The sequence below is a fragment of the Colobus angolensis genome, unplaced genomic scaffold, assembly GCF_000951035.1.
Source record: "Colobus angolensis palliatus isolate OR3802 unplaced genomic scaffold, Cang.pa_1.0 Scaffold11, whole genome shotgun sequence".
NCBI lineage: Eukaryota > Metazoa > Chordata > Mammalia > Primates > Cercopithecidae > Colobus > Colobus angolensis.
Genome location: NW_012112030.1, coordinates 3,535,538 through 3,557,493, shown reverse-complemented (window position 1 = coordinate 3,557,493; position 21,956 = coordinate 3,535,538).

Below are 21,956 nucleotides of genomic sequence, written 5' to 3'. Positions count from 1 at the left end.
TCTGTTGAGATAATTTTATGTAAATTAAAATTATTTACTCTCTAGTTTCAAATCATCTTCACATTCTTAGAACGAATCTTTTCATTTGTAATATATTTTAAGTACATATTATGAGACTTATTTACTTTTATGCTTTTTTTTTTAGCAATTTTGCTCCTGTATCTAATTGCCTACCTTCTCTTTATTTGCTGTGCTGTACTGTTTTTGCTCATGTTGAGGATAATTTTTTAACTTCTTAAAAGAAATGAGAATAAAACATTTAAGTTCACTGAAGCAGTTTGGAGAAGGTAAAAATTGTGACATTTTTAAACTTGGTAAAAGTTTTTTACAAATCCATCTGAAGTATCTTGTGTATATTTTGATAGTCCATTCAAAATCTTTGAAATTGTTGATTCATTAAAGTTTTTTACTACTACTATAAGTTTTTGTTGACCTGTGCTTTTTAAAAACTTGGCAATTTCAATTGAGTTTTTAAATTTTGGAATAAAATTATTTAGAACATCATTGATTATATAAAGCTCTGCTATTTAGTATTTTCTACATTTCATCAACTTTTCTGCTTCTTGTATTTCTTGATTGGTACTATCAGACTTTTATATTTCCTAATCTTTAAAAGATTTTGGTTGTGCTACCATTGTCTGTTATATTTTGGTTTTCTATTTATTTATTTATTCATTTATTTATTTTCTACTTTTATTTTGGTTGACGTCCAAAAGCATAATTACTGCCCTTCAGACAAATTCTAACTTTTCCTTCTGCTGAGTCTATATCTTGGAGAAATTTACTCAACCTTTCTATCCCTTGGTTTTCTGTTTGTTTGTTTAGATTTTGAGACAAGATCTCACGCTGTCACCCAGTTTAGATTTTGAGACAAGATCTCACGCTGTCACCCAGGGACTGGAGTGCAGTGGTGGAATCTTGGCTCACTGTAGCCTTGACCTCACAGGCTCAAGTGATCCTCCCATCTCAGCCTCCCTAGTAGCTGAGACTACAAAGGTGCACCACCATACCCGGCTAATTTTTGTATTGTTTGTAGAGGGTAGGGGGTGGAGGCAGGTCTCACCATATTGCCCAGGCTTGTCTCAAACTCTTGAACTCAAGCATCCACCTGTTTTGATCTCCCAGCATTCTGGGATTACAAGCAGGTGTCACCGGACTCTTCCATGCCTCTGATTCTTCGTAAACCAAAGGGAATGAAACTGTTTTTAGGAATAAACGTAAAATAAGTAGCACACATAAACCACCTAGAACAGTACCATATACTAAGTAAGCACAAGGTACTTATTAGCTCCTTCTTAACTTCTTCACCTTTCTTTGAATTTTTCTGTTCATTTTCCTTAACTCAAGGTGACTATGTGCCTCATTCATCTAGAAAACTTTTTTTATAATACATGTACTAATGGATATGAATTCTTAGCTTTAGTTGGTTTTCTCATCTTGATTGTGAAAAGCTTTTTCATTTTTGAGTCCCAAATATTTATCTTTTATGTAGAAATGTTTATCTTTTTCTTAGTTATAGAGAATAGCTTAATTTTCAAACTTTTTTATTGATTTAACATTTTACTACTTTACTTTATGCATAATATTTATTCCATGGAGTCTGTTCTTTGTTACAGTGTACACAGTTTAGATGTATAAATGTTTCGTGTGTATCTGAATGTTTGTGTCCAGATTTCTGTCAAGTACAGATTTCTACATAAAAGTATTGAATTAATTTTTGCTAACTGAATTCTTAAAATATTCCGTATCATTCTTACTTCTGCTTGATATGGCAGTTTATGAAGTGTGTCTTACATTCTTATTATTTGTGGATTCTTAGTTTCTGCTTGTGAGGCTTTTGCTTTGGCTTTATCTATTTATGTAATGCATTGTTAGGATGTCCAAATTCATGATTATTGCATCTTTTCCATGATTTTTTTTTTCTTGAGATGGAAGTTTTACTCTTGTTGCCCAGGTTGGAGTGCAATGGTGTGATCTTGGCTTAGTGCCACCTCCATCTCCCAGGTTCAAGTAATTTCCTGCCTCAGTCTCTCAAGTAGCTGGGATTGCAGGCGCACACCACCATGCCCAGCTAATTTTTTTATATTTTTAGTAGAGATGGGGGTTTCACCACATTTTTTCTATTTAATTTACCTAAACATGATAAGATATAAACTTTTTTAAGGCAAAATTTAATGTCTCCATTCTGTTTCTTTCAGTCATGACTAACTCAGTATACCATTGTACTTGATTATCCCACATATTTTTAAATATTTCACTGTAAGAGTTCAAGAATGGGGAAAGAAACACGAAAAGCAGCTCAACAGTCAAAGACAGCTTTATTTTGGAGAATAAACTTGAGAGGGGTTTCTGGCCAATTTTGGTGAGCAGTATTCTCTCTTACAGACTAAGAGCATTTAAGGATTCAGAGTGAGAGAACTTATTACAGGCTTGGAATGTTTCTGTGTCGGGGAGAAGTTTATTGTGGGAATGGAATGTCTCTGGTTGGAGGGGAGGTTATATTGGCACTGACATCTCTCTGGCAGGAAGGGAGGTTATCGTGGGGATGGCATGTCTCTGGTTGGGAAGGGTTTATCTTATGGTTGGAATGTTTCTGGTCAGAGATGTCATTTGTGGTTTATGCTCATGCTGACCTTAGCCATTAGGTTGATTCACTTTGGATTTAGGCGGTTTTTGATCAAGGTAAACTTTAAAATGGTGGTGCTTGTCCAAGATGGCGATGCTCCCGCTCTGTCAATCCAGGCTCTGTAGTTATTAGAAAGATGAGGGGTGATGTGTTCTTGCTGGCTCCTTCCTGCTGATGAGGGGACCGAGAGTTTTCTGGGGACTGTATGTAGATGTTTTGGGGTAGTTTTCTGTGAAATGGCCATAATCCTGTCAGTTAAAAATCTTTGAAGTAGGTTAATTAGGCAGGGTAAGAACATTAGTCCTAGGCATATTATGAGGAGAGGGCCCAGGAATGGGATGACCCATAGTGTGATTTTGTTCCCAAACTAAGAATCTATTTGGTTGTTTTGGTATTCCCTTGGTTTTTTAGCCCTTTCTTTAAGTTTTTCAGCAGTGTCTCTTACTAGGTCTGATTGGTTGAGATAGAAGTGACATTCCTTACCTAAGGAGAAGCAGAAGCACATGTTTGGAAAGATCCACGTGTTACTTTCTGTTAGTAACCATTGTTAAAAGACAAATCATGGTATGACTGGTTTACTTTATTATACTTGGTTTAATTATTTGTATACAGTGCAGTAAGAATAATTATTTGTTACATAGGCCTTTTAAATTTGATTTGTTGGAACTTTGCTCCATAGAAGGAATCTGAGATAAGACCTTTTTTAAAGCCCAGTCCAGCCATGGATTTGTACCATCAAATACCTATGAGAATTCCTCTCTTGTTGAGGTTCCAAGATAACTTGGGGTTCCTGGTCTGTCAGAGAGTGACATTCTTTACTTACCACAGGTCCGAAACCCTGTACAGGGACTGTATACATAAAATATGAGGCCAGTTTCTAAGGGCTTTGTTGCCTTCTTAAGTCAGGTTTGATTCCTGAAAGGTAAGCATATGATTCCAGTCAAAGCCTTGGTAAAAATAACCAGTTTTTCCAACTGTGTCCTGTTACAAAAGCAAATAGATTCTTATTGCACTTATGCAAATAACTATATTGCCACAACTTCAAAATGTCAAAAAGATCCCTCCTGTCTCCTATTAGTTCAGTTCAGGAAGTTAATTCCTGTCCTGCTTGATATTAATGAACAGTTTTAGCTCTTCAAGAGTCCTGAACGTTTTTCCTCTATTCTGATGTCACAATCTCCAAAGTTATCAGAAACCTGCACTCAAGAGTACCTGTTAGAGCTTTATAGCTGACTATAAAACCACCTTCTAAAGAGAACCAAAACTAGACAACAATTATTTATGGATGACCAAAAGTTTTATGGTAGCCATCGTTAAAGTTACAATTGACAAAGATATCTGTTACCTTCGTGGCACACGATAATTTTATCATAACAATTATAATTATTACTGATAACGTACACGAAGATATATCAGAATTATGGGATTCTCCCATAACTTTGGAACACATACCAATCACATATTTATGTAAATATAGCCCAAGGAAAGCCAAACACCATTTTATATTTGATAAGGCTTCCTATATGATTTTATACCAATAAGCCAAATTTTACCTTTATAGTAGTGTGCTATTAATGTAAAACTCAATTTTTTTTTTTAAGATGGAGTCTCGCACTGTGGTCCAGGCTGGAGTGCAGTGGCACGACTTCGGCTCCCTGCAAGCTCCGCTTCATGGGTTCACGCCATTCTCCTGCCTCAGCCTCCTGAGTAGCTGGGACTACAGGCACCCACCACCATGCCTGGCTAATTTTTTGTATTAATACAATCTTGTGGATACATTAACCAATTTTAATTTTTGACCATAAGGTAAGATTTTTATAGACCCTTTTAAACCCTTTATAATTTTTGTTAAAAAGCAAGTTAGTGCTTTAAGAGAAACCCATTGCGTTTTACTTTAATGCTCAGTTTACAGAAAAATTGGATGATACCCCTTCAACTTTAGCTGATATGTTTACACACAGAATTTCCTTTACAAATAACTTTCTAAAACTTGCTTAAACCTTCGAAACAAGTCTTTAACCTTTTAATCTAGGTAAAAATTCACATTCTCATGCCTCCTTATAATCTTTTTACCAAAAGTATATGCAAACTGTTTTTTCAATAGTCTTAAATACATGTTACACTGTTAACTTTTAGCAACCTTTGCTTTTGTTGGTGAGTTTGGGATTTTAATTATGTACTAGGTACAGAACCTAGAACCCAGGCAGAAGTTCAGATAAGGTCTGACTTATTCCAGTGTTTCACTCCATGTGTCTTAGGTCTCACCTGGCTGCAAAGCAGGCCATTTGTACAGTTAAGAGTTAGAGTGGCATTTTATAAAGCATTCAGGAGGCCTAATCACTTTTAAATTGTACAACATTTCTTGCATAAATTCCCTTTTATAAAATTTTTCACAACTTTCACAATCTCTAATATTCCTCAACTTTCTAACTTGTTGTAAACATTTCTTTCTTTAAACAACCAGTTAATTTAGGATGAGAATTTATTGTGTAAGATTCATTTTTATATGAACCTTCTTTCCTTTAATATCAAAGATTATAACAGTCCTTTCCCAAAACAAACTTCCTTTATGTCTGTGGACTAGACTGCCTAAGGCCACAAGATTAGAAGTTAGGGTATTTCACTAAATAGTTCAAGATGTATCTATCTTTATTAAACCAATATTAATGTTTCATTTATTTAAAAATTACACAAGCAAAAGATTATTCTGTTTGGACTGAGTTACAGTTTTGTAGCCTCTATGCCAAATTTTGACACCTTATAGTATTTGGCAGAGATAAGTATGAAATTGCTTGATCAATACATGCAAACAAAAATGTATGCTGACAACTCTTAAGACATTTTTAATCCTGCTGTACCAGTAAGTTTTAAAGATTTAAGTAACATGGACTGAAAAGTTCCACAGCTTTTACTTTTCCCTTAAAAATATTTGATTCAAGGGCTTATTTTTGTTAGGCCAATTAATTAGAGCTTTTTACATAGACATTGCACACATAACACGTATAGATCCACACAGACAACCAGAATAAGATCCAGTAGTTACAAGATTTTTTTATTTTCTAATTTTCCAATTGGATTATTGGCCTTTGGGTGATGCCCTTTAAGAAGAGGGCTAGGAAAACAATTTCCAGGGCCTAATAAACAACCATAGCTGGAAGACAAAGACAGATTTTGAGAGGCATTTGTTCACCTCTAATTCCAGGGCTTCCAAAAGGAAAACAGAGATTTTTCCCAAAACAGGATTTGTGGGGCCTCTTCTAGCTTTCCCAAGGAGTCCCAGGACACCAGAAATAATTTTAGGGCCTTTCATACATGCACCAAGAGTGGCAAGACAGAGTGGAGAAAAGTAATTCAGTTGACTTGGAAAAAACCTTTTTCAGGAGAACAAGATTTATGAAGAGAAAAACATAAAGGTCTTTTGAATATATTCATAGCTCGGATGTCCATTTTAATTAAGCCGAGCACTCTTTTTCATCAGGGGTGAGAGTGGAGGTTAGAATTATCTAAATATCATGCTAACTTAAAGGATTGGTTTATATTCAGGAATTCCCTGTGATAATGACAGGGATTTTCAGAGAAAGATCCCAGATGTTGTTTGATCTGTGACAAATCAGACATGGAGGAAGGGACATGAACGAAAGCAATGCCTTCAACCCCAGCCACTTTCTGGAGAGGGAGAATGTCAGAGATTGCTTGACTGGTTGGAGTGGTTTTTGAATGGGTAACAGGTGGAGAAGGAGGAGGAGCAGGGTTTGGGGCTGAAGGCTTGGGGGCAGGAGGGGCCACGGGGGTGGAGGCTTCCAACGGGTGAGGAGCAAATGCAGGAAGATGAGAAAACAGTGGGAGTTCATCTGCAGGGTCAAAAGGGGTTTTGGAAGAAGGGTTTTCGAAGGAAGGAGCTCCAGAGGAAGGGGAGACCCAGGGAGGGTTTTCATTAAGAAGAAGGATTTCATGAGGGGTGCAAGGTTGACGAAGGGAGGGTCGGGATGTAAGGTAGAAGAAAGCCTGAATAGAGAGAACCTCTTGCCATTTGCTGTTCTTGATTATAAAGTTGTCAGGGTCCCTGAGAAGTTGAAAGTCAAAGGTGCCATTTTTTGGTCATCAGCTGTCATTACATCTAATTTGTGTTGGGGCCAGGCCATGTTGCAATAAAAAACCAAATGCTTTGGCTTTATGCTTCCTGTAAGACAAGTCTGGTGAGGTTGTGAAGGAGACAGCCCAGTGGAGAGGACATAGGAATGTGGGATTTTGGGGCACCTATGTGGACTGGTAAGAGGAAGTCGAGAATGTCTGTTTTTGTTCCAGGCATTCCCAGACAAAAGACAGAGACCAGGAATCCTCTTTATAAAGAGGATAATCAAGCTGAGAAGAAACTGGGCATCCCCAAGGTTTCTTCCAGCTTAGTCCCTTGTCCTCCAAGGACTGGGACAACAGACCTTTCTTGGGTACCACGAGAAAGCCAGCGGAGGGCAGATCTTACCAGTTGATTGGATTAGTGTCCAATATTGGATGTTCTGGTTGGAATTGGCAAAGGGCCTCTTGGACTGGAGCTGCACGAGGAAGGGAGGGAGAGAGAGAGAGAGAGAGAGAGAGAGAAAGGGAAGATGAGGGAGGAAGAGGGCAAATAGTGAAATACCCATTGCAGGCTGTCAGAGGTGGATTTCTGAGACCTGAGGGTTTTGAGGCTCACTGGAGAGTAACCCCAGCCCAAGCCTCACAGTCCCCTTCAGGTTAGTGTTGTCCTCCCCAAGCAAATCATTCGAAAAGTGAAGTGAGAGACAAGATGGAGTGGGTGGCCAGAGACTCTCAGGATCCAGTGGGATGAACAGTTGCTATCTACTGCTTCCTGGGTTGCAAGAGAGCCTCTACCTCTAACTCCCGTCCCGGGTTTTGGGACCAAATGTAAGAGTTAAGGAAAGAGGAATGAAACACCTAAAGTGGCTCAACAGTCAAAGACAGGTTTATTTCAGAGAATAATCCTAACAGGGATTTCTGGCTGATTCCAGTCAGGAGTATTCTCTTTTACAGACTAAGACAATTTAAGGTTTCAAGATGAGGGAACCTATTACAGGCTTGGAATGTTTCTGTGTGGGGGAGAAGTTTATTGCAGTGTTGGAATGTCTCTGGTCAGAGGAGAGGAAATCTTGGGGCTGACATCCCTCCCTCTGGAAGAGAGGTTATCTTGGGGCTGGAATGTCTTTGGTTAAGAGGGGTTTATGTTACAATTGGAATGTTTCTGGTTGGAGATGTCATTTGTGGCTTACGGTCATGCTGACCTTAGCCATTAGGCTGATTTCCTTTGGATTTAGGTGGTTTTTGATCAAGGTGAACTTTAAAATGGTGGTGCTTGTCCAAGAGGGTGCTGCTCCTGCTCTGTCATCCACTAGCTTGTGATGGATTCTACAACTGTTCTAATATTTGAACCGTGTTTCTGTAGTACAATTTTAGGCCAAATAGTATAAATCTTGGAAAAAATCATTAACAGAAATGTTGGAAATTATAGAAGATAATAAATATAACAAAATTGTAGCAGAGGTTTGGACATATTTGACAGATGAGAGATAAATTTTTTAAAAAATATCTTAAGTAATATAATAAATATACTTAATATTATATTTGTGCCAAACTTTATAAAGTAAAAAGCATATGCTTCTCTAATTGAATTTATTTAAAGAAAACATAATAAACAAAGTAAAATGGAATTATACAGATTACTTTTATAAGTCAGATTATCCTAACCCTAGGAAATTATTAAAAATGAAAACCAAATACAAATCAAACCATATATATTCTAGAAATATGTATATGTTTAAAAAATGAGCAGAGAACTTAAATTTACTGATAATTCTGAAAATAAAATTGTAGTCAGCTGCATACAAAAATTGATGTGATTTGATTTACAAAATAGTCAGAAAACAATTTAGAAATTGATGGTTTTATAATGCAAAGAGGAGTATTGAAAATAAGTAAGCAATAAGCTCAAACATTTGAGAGAGCAGAAATAAGAATGACTGAAAATTAAAGTATTAAATGAGTGAGAAGAAATGATTTATAAATTTTGAACTAAAAGTAATAACTTCTTGAAAAATCCAATAAAATTGGCAAAAGACTGTGAACATTCTTGAAGAATAAAGGAAAAACATAGATAATCTTTAGAGTAAATAGGTAAAGCCTAAATACGTGTTTTTAAAGATAATACTTTTTCCTACATTCTGAAAATGAAACAAGAGAAACTGAACACAGTTTTTGGAGATATATGATACGAAGTGACTTATATATAAAATGACCTTAAAATATATTAAACATGTTGTACTACTTAATATTTAAGTAAAATATTATGAAATTTAATAGAGAATTCACTCCTCTCAGAAGTTGCTGGGTTTCATGGAAGTTTCCTCAACTAACAGGAAGTCCTTTAATATGATGATTTATACAAAACATTGAAAAGAAGAGAAATACCCCAAGTTCTTGGAAAAAAATGAATAATTTTGATTTGACTACTCTAACAACGGTAATAACTATAAATCTCACTTTAAAAACTAAATAATTTCAAACAAATTGAAGTGATATATTAGTTAAATGACCTAACAGACTTTCTTTTAAGAATGTTAAGGAATGTTCATTATTTGTTTTGGATAATGAAGTCAGCAGAGGAAAAAAATATATAAGTAACTGCTAACCTTATGGGTATCTGCAACACACTGAAAAATTATCTAATAAAAAGGTACAAAGAAAAAGCTTCTCACTGTTAGAAATAATTAGAAAGTGAATGATCTTATTTAGCATTAGACAAACACATAAAAGAGAAATACGTATTCAAATGGAAGGAGTGAAATTACCACCACATGCAGATCTGTTTTTCTATCAAGAAGATAACAGAGAATCTACTAAAGTTAAAAAGGAAAGGAAGAAAAACCATTATAATTAATATAAAATTTAATACAATACCTGATTATTAATTCAATTTCTAAAAAATCTTTGTGATTATAAAATAACTAGCTAGTAAATATTAGAAGAACCTGACCACGAAGAAACCAAAAGACATAATCTTCAACTTTTTTAATGCCATTGTGACGGCAACCATCTGATTGTTTTATTCTAATTTCCTTCCTCCTCCAATTATAAGAACAGCTTCTTTCCCAGTGATGGCTACCCCTAATGACGTATTCTCTGCACCAGAGGAGTTTCCAGCTCTGGCTGCTGGAAATTCTTGAACTCAGAGAGTGTACATATAAATTTATAAGCCAGGTCTGGAAAATATCTGTGATATGCAAGCTTCGTGTTTTGGTGGATTAAGTTTGCTCTTGTCGTCCTCTTCTATGTAGTTCATTCAATCATTTACTCAACTGTTAATTGATTAAACATTTATTAAACTACCCTGTGTCCAGGCTTTCTTTTAGGTCATCAGGCTACAATAATAGAAAAGACTAACAATTTTGCTGCTCTGATAAATTATACACTCTATTCTAGGGACACAACTTAATGAAATCACATTTCATTGTATTCAGAATTTAGTAACACTGACCTTTGGTCATTTTTATCCTTTATCTCTCTACTTGAACTTGATTTTAGATAAGTTTTGACATACTATACTTAGACTAACTTCAAATTCCTTTCCAGTATCAAATCAATCCTAATATGGGTTGCATGTACCTGAAGTTCAATGTTTTTGGCACAAATTGTTCTTGCTAATTCTTTTTTTAATCTCCATTCCTTTTTCCACTCACCAGTCACCCAGAGGCACATGATCAATTAAAATATACATTTAAAAATCATGCTGACAACATAAGATAAATGTTGGAGATTCATACTTTAAAATCAAAATTGTGTACATACTTTGCAATTATAATGAGAAATATTAATGAATTCTCAAAAAAAGTGCAGTTTCCTGATTTTTATATTTATAAACTGATTATATATAATATATTTTATAATATCTATTATAGATTTATAATAAATCACTGAAAATGTAGTAAAGTGGAAAGAGTGAATGAAATACAGGTTGCTTTTTGATTGTGAGAAATGTCTAACAAATATTTATAAATTGATTCTTATAATTTGAAAACTGTTAGGCATAAAAATTACTATTTTCACATTTAGTAAATACAGTTGACCCTGAAAAACAAGAAGGTTAGAGGCCCTGACCCCATGTACAGTCAAAACTCCACTACTACTTTTGACTTCCCAAAAACCTGACTAATAACATTCTGTTTACTGGAAACCTTACCAATAACATAAATAGATTAGCACATATTTTGTGTATTATCTGTATTACATACTGTATCCTTTTATAAATAAACTAGAGACAAGAAAACGTTATTAAGAAAATCGTAAGGAAGGAGAATACATTTACAATTCATTCAGTGCAAATGGATCATCATAAAGGTCTTCATCCTGGTCGCCTTCAGGTTGAGTATGCTGAGGAGGAGGAGGAAAAGAAGGTGTTGGTCTTGCCATCTCAGAGGTGGCAGAGGCAGAAGAAAATCTGCGTGTAAGTGGACCCATGCAGTGCCAACCCATGTTTTTCTAGGGTCACCTGCGTGTGCCTGCCATGCATATTTTTCATATATATTTTAAAATTTTCCAAACAGGTGAAAACTGAAACACTATTTGTATTATTTGTTGCTGGCAAAACTCCTGTATAATAATTAGGTAACCTGTGTAATGGTTTTTATTTGTATAAATATTTTAAACATACATGTAACTAACATTTAATTGCTGTAGATAAGAGCATTTTCTGATAAACATTTGAAAATTATTCAATATCACACATGATAGAAGAATCCAGAAATAGGGACAAAATACCACAAAAGAATTTTTTAATAACGTTTCTTTTCTAGATTACATGAGATGGTTACAAGAATGATCTCTGAATGTGAGGATTTCCCAGCTTTCAGCCACACCTCAGCTGCCACAGCACCGAATCAGAGATTGTATCCCAGAATCAGGATAAATGAGTGGCCTGAAGGGTAAACACTTGCAATAGCCTGGCTAAGCATAAGGACCAATGTGATCTGCATCACGTTAGAATGAAAAAATCACTGTAAGAAGAGACAGAAAGTAAATAGCAAATAATAAGAGGAAAAGCATCACAGATATCATGGCTCTTTTTTGGCCTTGACTCTAGGATCTCTGAATTCCATTGCATTGAGCTTCATATGTCTGAGATATTTCCACAGGGAGATTAACAAGAGAAACATGTAAGGATAGAGGAAAGGGTATGAAGGATCCGACAGTAAATATAATCAGTTTCGAGAAGTTTGTACTTTTAGTAGAGACAGGGTTTCACCAGGTTGGCCAGGCTGATCTGCCCACCTAGGCCTCCAAAGTGCTGGCATTATAGGTGTGAGCCACCATGCCCTACCCAGAATATTTTCTTATCATATACAGATGTTTGTTTGGGTAGTTGTAAAGATGGTTAATTGGTAGACTTGAAACTATGTACTTTTGTTATATAAAATCATATTTGTTCACCTATTAGAGTATAAAAAGGTGTTTGTCACTTAAAATTTCTTTTAGGGTTGCAAAGATAGGTTGAATTTATTCAATAACCTTGTGAAAAATAACCATCTGATTATGAACTCATGGTCATATTCTCTTTAAGGCGTACAGTAAGAAAAGGCTGGCTGGGCGCGATGGCTCACGGCTAGGTGAGCAGGAGGCCTAGGTGTGGATTGCCTGAGCTCAGGAGTTCACGACCAGCCTGGGCAACATGATGAAACCCCGTCTAAAAAAATTGGCTGGGTGTGGTGGTGTGTGCCTATAGTCCCAGCTACTCAGGAGGCTGAGGCAGAAGAATTGCTTGAACCTAGGAGGCGGAGGTTACAGTGAGCCAAGATCACACCACTGAACTTCAGACTGGGCAACAGAGTGAGACTCCATCTCAAAAAAAAAAAAGAAAAAAAAAAGAAAGAAAAGACTGCAGATTCTTACACAGTAAGAGCAGTCTGCCTTGTAAAGTAACTTGAATACACTTGAAAGAAAGTAAACACATGGACCATTTGATGAAGCCATTTGCAACTGTAATATTTGCCATTTTATCCTAAGGGTATTGGAATGCACAGTGCATTGAACACACATACTTATTGCTGCCATTTTCCCATGTCCCTATACAATTATAGTAAAGAAATACCCAATGACAAACAGGATAAAAGAGGAGATGACAGCAAACAAAAAATGTAACAAAATTGTGGAACTGGGATGACAAATTGAAAATTATCAGTTTGTGAATCAGGAAAAGCCAAAACCAGACATGAAGAGAGGACAATGTTGCAATCAATGTACACAGGAACACCTGAAAAATTGATGCTTTTGGATTAGTGCATTTTCCTATCCAGAAACTTATATATAGTCAGATTATAGTGTATAATCTTCATCAAAGTTTAGTCTTTCTTCTTCAGCTGAATCCTCTGCATTTCTTGTTATTTGATTTTATGTATTTTGAATTGTTGAATGAATAAGGTTATCTTGTCATTCTCTCTCTCTCTGTCTCTTGCTCTCTCCCTCTCTCTTCGTGGAATTTTCTAACGCTGCTGATACCTATAAAGTATGTGAATTTGGGAACGATACTCATTCATATTGAAATTTTAATTCCTGCATCCGAAGAGTGAACATCGTGCAAAAATAATCAAAGGGCTATTGTAAGTATAAAAAAAGCTAAGGCCTCTAAAATGTCACCATACTAGGGACAAAGGGATGATGAAAAAATCTTTAGCTAGTCATCCACATATAGAAATGCAATATACGATAAAGATAATAATTCAATCACTAAAAAAACTTGGTTATTCTACGTTGTTTGGGGACAGTGATGTATTCAATTATTTTTAAAAACAAATTTTACACCTCTGCCTCACAACATGGGTTTCCTCGTAGCATGTGGTGGTTTCTTTAGAGAACCAGTTGGAATTGCAAGGCATTTTTATGATCTAGACTCAAAAGACACAAAGCATCACTTCTGACATATTCTGTTGGTCACGGCAGTAACAAAATTCCAACCAAGTGGAAGGAGGGTGAAATCATACCTCACCCCCTCCAGAGACGATGTAAGGTCCCGTTGTAGGAAGATAATAAAGATGAAAAATACTGTTGCGACTGTCCTTGGAAAATACAATGTGCCACACATCCCAATTTCCAAGATGTTACATAATAAAAAATCTGCACTTTGAAATCTACAAACTACGATTGTAATTTATGGTTCTTAAGCAGGAGGAGCAAAATCTTTTTTCTAAGATAAAACATACATGTTTATCTAAACAAAGTGAGTTATTCATTAATCACTTTTTTTAAAAAATCCCTCTTTTAAAACTACACACATAAGAGGGTGTTGTGCCGATACTCTTTTTTTTTTCTTTCCCTGAGACCACGTCTTGCTCTGTCACCCAGGCTGGAGTGCAGTGGCACTATCTCCACTCACTGCAACCTCCATCTCCTGGGTTCAAGCAGTTCTCCTGCCTCAGCCTCCCAAGTAGCTGGGATTACAGGTGTAAGCCACCATCCCCAGCTATTTAGCAGACACAGGGTTTCATCATGTTGGCCATGCTGGTTTCCAACTTTTGATCTCGTGATCCACTCTGCTCAGCCTCCCCTAGTGTAGGGATTACAGACATGAGCCAACCCGCCCAGCTGACAATTTTATAGATAATAAAAATAGCTACTGACACGAGAGCAGTTTCTTATAAAAGCTTGTGGATTCAGCTGTAAAAGTGGCAATCCACTCTGACTCCCCTCTCTACTACAGAGACCTTTCTTCTTTCATGTATTAAACTTTTGCTCCAGCCTCACCCTTTGTGTCCACACTCCTTAATTTTCTTGGTCATGAGACCATGAGCTCAGATAACATCTTAATAATGATACCAATGACCTGGACCTGTTTTGGTAATACCAGCTCTGGGGCCAGGACACAGGAGACACTCTCAGGCAGAAGACTGAAATCTGTGCAAGTGTTATGCAAATTTGTCCCTTCATGGAGAAAACTCAGACCAGTCTATCTCTTGGATTTCTAAAATTTTACACGCATTGTGATGAGAATCAACATTTGGTCTATTTCAAAGGATATGCTCAAATTTTGCCAATGCTAACATGGCTCAGCAGAAAAATGCATGTGGTGTATATTAAGAAAGCACATAGAGTATCTACATTGACAGGGTTTTCATAATCACAAAAAAAGGAATTAATTTGTATGAGTATCTTTATATGAGGTCAAGGAGGAAAACAGTTTACTGGAAATCTACTTAAATGTTCTTATGATTTAAAACAAACTTACTTACTCAGGAAAAATATATTTCTCGCCTCACCTGTTAAAGTCTTAGGAAAGTTTAACCTTGATAATCTCCTAGTAACAGAACTTATGTTTCTTTTCTGAACCTCATTCCCTCTCATATTGTAGTAATGAAATGAATAAATGAATAGTAAGTAAGTAGTGGAGCACAGTAAGCTCTGAGAACTCACTGCCTTCTGTTCCACTTACTACCTTTATAAGAACCTTGGTATGTACCTAAGCCATGTCATCTGTAAAACTAAGGTAATGATAACAATCTTATCTCCCTGATATAGTGGTTTTGATGATTAAGTGGAATAAATGTTTAAAAAATGTTTTCTATTATAACCAATTTGGCTAGGATGGGTGGAAAGAATAGAAATATGCTAAATTAATTGTGAAATATATAATATATATTTATGGGTCATCAACATCAAATTAAAAAATATAAACAATTACCATGATAGTGAAACCAAAGTTTTTAAACAAGTGGAAGTAAAGTTAAGTCTCAAAGACTAGTGTGTTTATTTGCTAACTGTATTATCAGAATGCTTAGTTGATACAATGAATACAATAATTCTTCCAACTCACATAAACTACCAGACAAGTAACTCAATGCAATTCACTCACTATCAGAGAAGTTTATCCCCTCTGCCAATGTTCATCTTTCCTGGCAAACCATCCTTCAGTATTCCAGACAAACTAGAGCAAGGTGAAGTTGAAGAAGATTCTACTTTCTATTCCATTCAGAGAGCTTCTGGGTCTTCAAAAAGAGTGAGACATGTGGGTGTGAAAGAGCTGAGGCATGAAATTTGGATCTTATGATCATAAGTCCAGAAGGGAAAACAAGGGATTCGAAGCACAAGGGTGATATGTTTATTTGATCACTCTGATTGTTGTGAGGGAACTGATATGGGATATGCTGGGGGAAGAATGTTACCAAGACCAGGTCGAGGCTGTTAAAGTCCTCCAGGAGAGAGCATCGAGGGCTGAACAACCTTCTAGGAAAGGTCATGCAAGTGGTCACATTTGGGATGTATTTTGAAGGCAGAAGCAATTAGATCAGCTAATGCTGGAGGGAGTGAGGAGTTTTGAACCACTAGGTAAATACCTGTCAGTAACTGAGAAAATGTTGGAATGTGTTATGAGAGATGAATCCTAAAATTTCATATGTTGAAGACTGACCCTTCAGGGCCTCAGAATATGAACATCCATAGTAAAAGGCAAGTGTGGTGCTGAGGGCTGCCTCTCACCTCTAGGTGCCCAAGCTCCTGCAGCAGTCCTGTTTCTCCCTTTCACCCACCCACCTTCACTCACAGACAGTGTTCCTTTCAGCTCTGTTTTTGATTTGTCTGGTGAGAGCATAGCTGATATTTATGCTTTCCTGATACACTAGTCTCTTTTACTTATTGCTGACATTGGAGAAGGTCATAGAAGGGACCTGAGCTGAGCGACCTTTAGGGGCATTTCCTGTTCTTATCCTGTACTCTGCTGCCAAGAAGAAATCTGTCTTTCACCAGGCCTGCAGTTTTCTCAGTTGCCGACATCATCAGGCAATATCTGCCTGGCACTCCTTTTTGTTCCTTTTCTCTGACCTTCCTTTTTGACATGATAGTGACCTGAAGTCACTTAAACAGGATTGCTCATCTCCAGGTCTAATGGAAAACAGTATCTGGTGAAACCAAAGGCAATAATTCCAGTAACATATTGGAAGCTGCTTGGCTCAAGTAAGTACTCTGTGCCTATGATACAACTCATAAAGCCCAACTAGAACTGATCCACTTCCCACAGGACCAGAGAAGAATTGCCAATTAAGAATGCATTCCCACTTCAAATATGTCTATATTTATTTCAGGGAAAACACCAATCCTCCTGGATCCCTTACAAGAACAATGTTGTCTGTAGCAAAATCTAATCTACTAGGAAACTTTCTTGTATTATTATCTGCAACTTTTCAGAAGGGCCAGACCAGACCCTTGTATGCACAGCACAGGATCCACTGATGCACACCTGCCTAGGGGCTTGTCTTTATGATTTTCTGTCACATGGCCTCTCAGCCATGCCTCCAATGAAGCTATCCTCAAATAAAGACTAGCCATGCACAAAAAGTGAAAAATTCCCCAAGACCTACACAAGGTCTGAAATGGAAAGTGCAGCTGGTGATACTGACTAGTATATTTTATGAATTGATGAACAGGGAATTTGTAGGTATCACAGAGTAATCAGCAGCTGAGGTAGAGGGCTACCAATCCAGGACCCTGAAAGCACATTTTGGAAGCTTAATAGTTTATTGTCCAATTATAGAGACAAAAATGAAAATAAAGGTAGTGAGGAGTACCGTACACCATTAGTTAGAAGATTATTTAAAGGACATCTCCCAAAAGTCATGTGGGGAGAAAAACAAATACATAGGAAGAAAATTACACATGATAAGGTAGACTCAGAATATAAAATATCAACAAATAAGTGTGAGAAAGAGAATGAGAAAGAATAAGTATTAGAATATTATAGAAAAAGTCCTCTGTGTGAAAGAACACTCTGATGAAACAGGTGACATAAATACTGAGTAAAAAACAGACGACCAATCAAGGCATTGGAGGCTTGGATAGGCATTGTAATCATCAAGTTGAATGTATAGAGGAGGCCACTTAGTTATCAATGATGAGGACTACAGTATTTGTTAGAAGAAATAAAGCAGAGGATGAATTGTATAGAATATTCTGGAGAAAGTAGAGGTCTTAGCTATATGACACTGTGTGGCTCACTTAGGGAACCATGTGTTCAGTTTGTTCAGGTCTAGAAATCCCTTGGTGGTTTCTGTGTTCAGTTTTGCTTTAAAAATCCCTAAAGATATTTTTAAAACACAAATTTTTTAGCTTGCCTGTATTGTACAGCACCAAGGCTTGCCTGAGCATAGTGAGATCCACAGAGTTTGGACAGTTCCTGTAGCCTGAGCAGGCTGCGTGGAAGCATTCTCTCATCTATGTGTGCCCAGGAGTGTGCTGTCCTCGCACAGCTCACAGATAAGCAGAGACCATCTCTATTACATGAAAAATTTAGCTAAATGTGAAAATATCCACACACACACGTTACGAGAGATGGAAATAAGGTATAAAAAGAGTCAGAGATATTGACCATCTTCACTGTTAGCTGTAGGATCGCTGCCTAACCCCTGTCCCCCGACACCCACACAAACACATATACAAGGAAAGGAAAAGCACAGTGGAAATCAGAGTAACAGTCTTTCCAAACAGATTGAAAACCAAATGATGTCGAAAGTTCAATTCTGACACTGTGCTGATTGCTTGGACACAGTTCCGTCAAAACATGTATCCAACTCATAGTTGTACCTTTTAGAAATTAGACACAAACAACATCCTACTCAACCCTTCCTGCTGGGCTAGAGTCCCAAAAGAAATGAGGGATACACCTGACCTGAAGTAAGCAAAGCAGAACCCAGTCTCTGAGGCGATGAGGCCCACCTGGTAGGGAACTCAAATGCGCCATTGTTCTGCTTGTCTTTATAAAGGGAGCTGACACGTTTCTCCCAGCACGAAGTTGGGAGTGACACCAGAGCCTCCTGCAAGATGCTTCTGATTCTGCTGTCAGTGGCCCTGCTGGCCTTCAGCTCAGTTCAGAGCTCAAGTGAAGGTAAGACCAGTTGGAGGAAGATATTGTGACTCTGATTGGGATTTAGGGGCTCACACTATAGAGGGGGAAAGTGGAGGAAACAGAGGAGGATGAGAAAACAGATGGGACTGCAGGGTTCTCATGCCGAGGATCAGAAGACCTGTTGTGCCTTCATTCCTCATCAAGGCCTCATAGTTTATTGATTGCACAAATAGAACCCGATAAAGAATTTGTACCAGGGGAGTGAGAGAGTGAGATTTGCATTTATAGAGACATGGGACTGCTATGAAGGACGTGGAGAATGCAAGACAGATTCAAGGAAGTGCAGCTGTGAAGATCCTGTACTGATCCCGGTAGACAGGGATGATGCTGGCCTTGCTGTACAGTGGCTGAGCATCATGAAGGAGATAAACACATGTCAGAGCCACTGCCGAGACAGAGAAATGGTTAAAACACTTGTCTCTGTCTACACAGAGGTAGAGAATAACCAGAGAGAAACATTGTCATTTTTCTCCTGCATGTAGTATTTCAACGTGCTGGGAGTGGCATGTGTCAGATTGTATCCAAGTGGTTATTTCTGTTGGCTCCTGTTGAGAAAGCTTGCAAACATAAGCAACATATTTACAGATGAAAGAGGGCAGAAGAATCCCCAAATATGTCATTGAAATACTCAGAGCAGTTTAACTAAATAAGAACTAAACGCTTGAGGAATCATAAGAGGACAAACAGAGGCCCTTCTCTGTTGAGTTCCTGGTTGATGCTCAGTGCAGTAACAACCCTGCTTCCTCTTACATCTTCCTCCACTTCCAGTAGCATCAGACAGTTGCTGATGAGGTCACAAAGGGAGATGCATAGGGTGTGATCAGAGGTCCCTTTTCCTCGTAGAACACTATGAGCCCTGAAAGATTCACAAAGTAACTTTTCCCATCATCCTCTACTTCTTTTCTAGATGTCAGCCAGGAAGATGTTCCCTCCATATCAGGTAAATTCCAATAAATTCTCAGTAAATTTTTTCTCCATTTTTTCCTGAAGAATTGATCAATTCTCAAGTGTCTTCTTATCAACATTTTCCTCTCAGGAATTAACTAATGTCAGTGCCCCAGAGATATAAGTAGTTTTCTCCCAACCTCGATTCTGGGGACCATGAACAAAGAAATTCGATTTTTCATCACCCTTATGTGGATGAAGAGGAGTTCTAATCAGGAAGCCTTGGGAATTGGGGAGGTTGGGAGTTGAGACGCAGGTCAGGGAGAGAAGGCCTCTGTGGTGAAGACAGAGAGGTATGAAGACAGGAGGGTTTTCCAGCACTGAGCTTAGCTCTTCTTGTTTCAACTCACACAGATGAGGAAGACTCTGACCAGTTCATAGATGAGGAGCATGAGGGAGCATCTTTGGAAGCAGAGTCATCTGAACCCGATGCTGGCAATGGAAACAAGGATGATGGCTCTCAGCAGAAACCACCCCATCACGGAGGACACCACCACCACCATCCACCACCTCCTACAGGAGAGCCACAAAACACACAGAAACCACCCCATCACGGAGGACACCACCACCACCACCACCACCACCACCACCACCACCACCGTCCCTCACCTCCTCCTGAAACGACAGGTATGATTCCAGTTTATTATCCATCGAAGGCTCCAACTGCTACACTTCTCCAACTTCATTGTGCCAATGAGTCCATTGAAAAGCTGTTAATATTGCCTTGTCCTGGAACACATTTCTAAAAATTGTTATTCAGATATTCTTGTATATTGTATCAAGATCCTGTGTTTTACAGAAGCTCTTGAAGGCAATTCTGATTTTGGAAATCACTATCTTCAAATTGGATGTCTTAAATAGGGTTGATGATGAGGATGTAGAACCATGTTCTCCTTTTGGCTCTCTGTTTTCTTTCCTCAAACTCAAAGACTCCCATTTAAAGTTTTCACCTGGACATGCTTTGCTCAGTCCTGCCTCCCATCAGGCTTTCATGTCCAGTATTCCCGCTAAACAGTCCTTGAACTTTCAGCTTTAAATGGTATCTCATTTTTAAAATACTTACATTTAAAGTCATACATGCGTAAGCTAACAAAAACCAATCTCAGTGAACAAAAAGGTACAGAGCTAAATAGTAAGAGCCTAACTCATCTTTCTTCCCTTCTATCCTTCTCAAAACCCCCACCTTTAACTCTTTGGAATCTCCTTTTTGAAATATTTATTGCTACATAAATATATATAATGCTTTTATTACAACCATTTTTACCATACTCTATATTCAGATTTGTGTCTTACTCATAGGAAAAATTTATTGTTTAGAAAACATTCATATGAGTTCATTTAGATCTCTTCAGTATATGTTGGTTAGTTTGTTTTTACAATTGTATACTATTCTACTGTTTGGTTGTTCCAAAATTTATTTAACCAATCCCTGTCACTGGACATTGAGGATGGTTTCACGTTCTCACTATTACATGATATGTTGCAGTGCCTATCTTTGTAAAAATAGCCCTTACATAACCAACAGCAACAAAGCGTGAACAACATAACAATACTTGTTTCTCTTTCTCATCTAAGCAACAGTTTAAATCACATTACCTGCAATGGCTTAAAGAGTGAATAAAGAAAATATTACTAAGGAGAAGGGGGCTGTAGAAGGGATAGAGGGCAAGAGTAGGGACTTGCATCTCCCTCACTGCAGTACACCAGTGAGGGATTAGACAGTTCCTGCCAGGTCAAGTGTTGTCTATAATCTTCCTTGTTTGTTTGTCTTTTTCAGTAAGTGAATAAGAAGAAAACAGTGTTTCAAATGCCATGAAACACGGGGTGATGCTCTAACTTCAGTATACCAATAAAATAATCAGCTTGCAATTGCTGATGGTGGTGTCTGTTTCTGAGTGTTTGGGACTCTGGACTCTGAGAGCTATGTTCACATTGTACGAACATCCAGGACCCCTTCTCCTTAATGTTTCCAGCAAGCTTCTCTCCTCCTTATCCTTAAGTCATCTGCCTGAGGAAGAAGTTCCACTGTTTCTTTCCTTCTCTGTCTTCTATAGCTCGAATTTAAATTGTACAATTATTTTCAGGTCATTTCCTGATATTCCAGTAAGCTTATGAATGTAAGAAAAACAATACCAGTGAAAGAAAGTCCCAGAAGCTGAAGGAAATTTTAACAAGTTCAAAAGTAACCAATTTTGTTTTCTAGGGAAATGAGTATGGTTCTATGCCTCTATTCCCCAGAAGCCATTAGACCTATTTTCCCCTGTTTTATCTTTGATCAGTTCTATCCCTGCCTATGAGTCTTACTATTCTTAAGAAAACCTAAATGGATTTCATCAGAGGCAGCATGACTTGAATAAGCAAAGAATTTGGAATCTGTCAGATTGTAGTTTAACAACTCTCTCTTGCTAACTCTGGATTCATAGGAAGCTACTTACATCTCAGAGCCTAAGTTTCCTC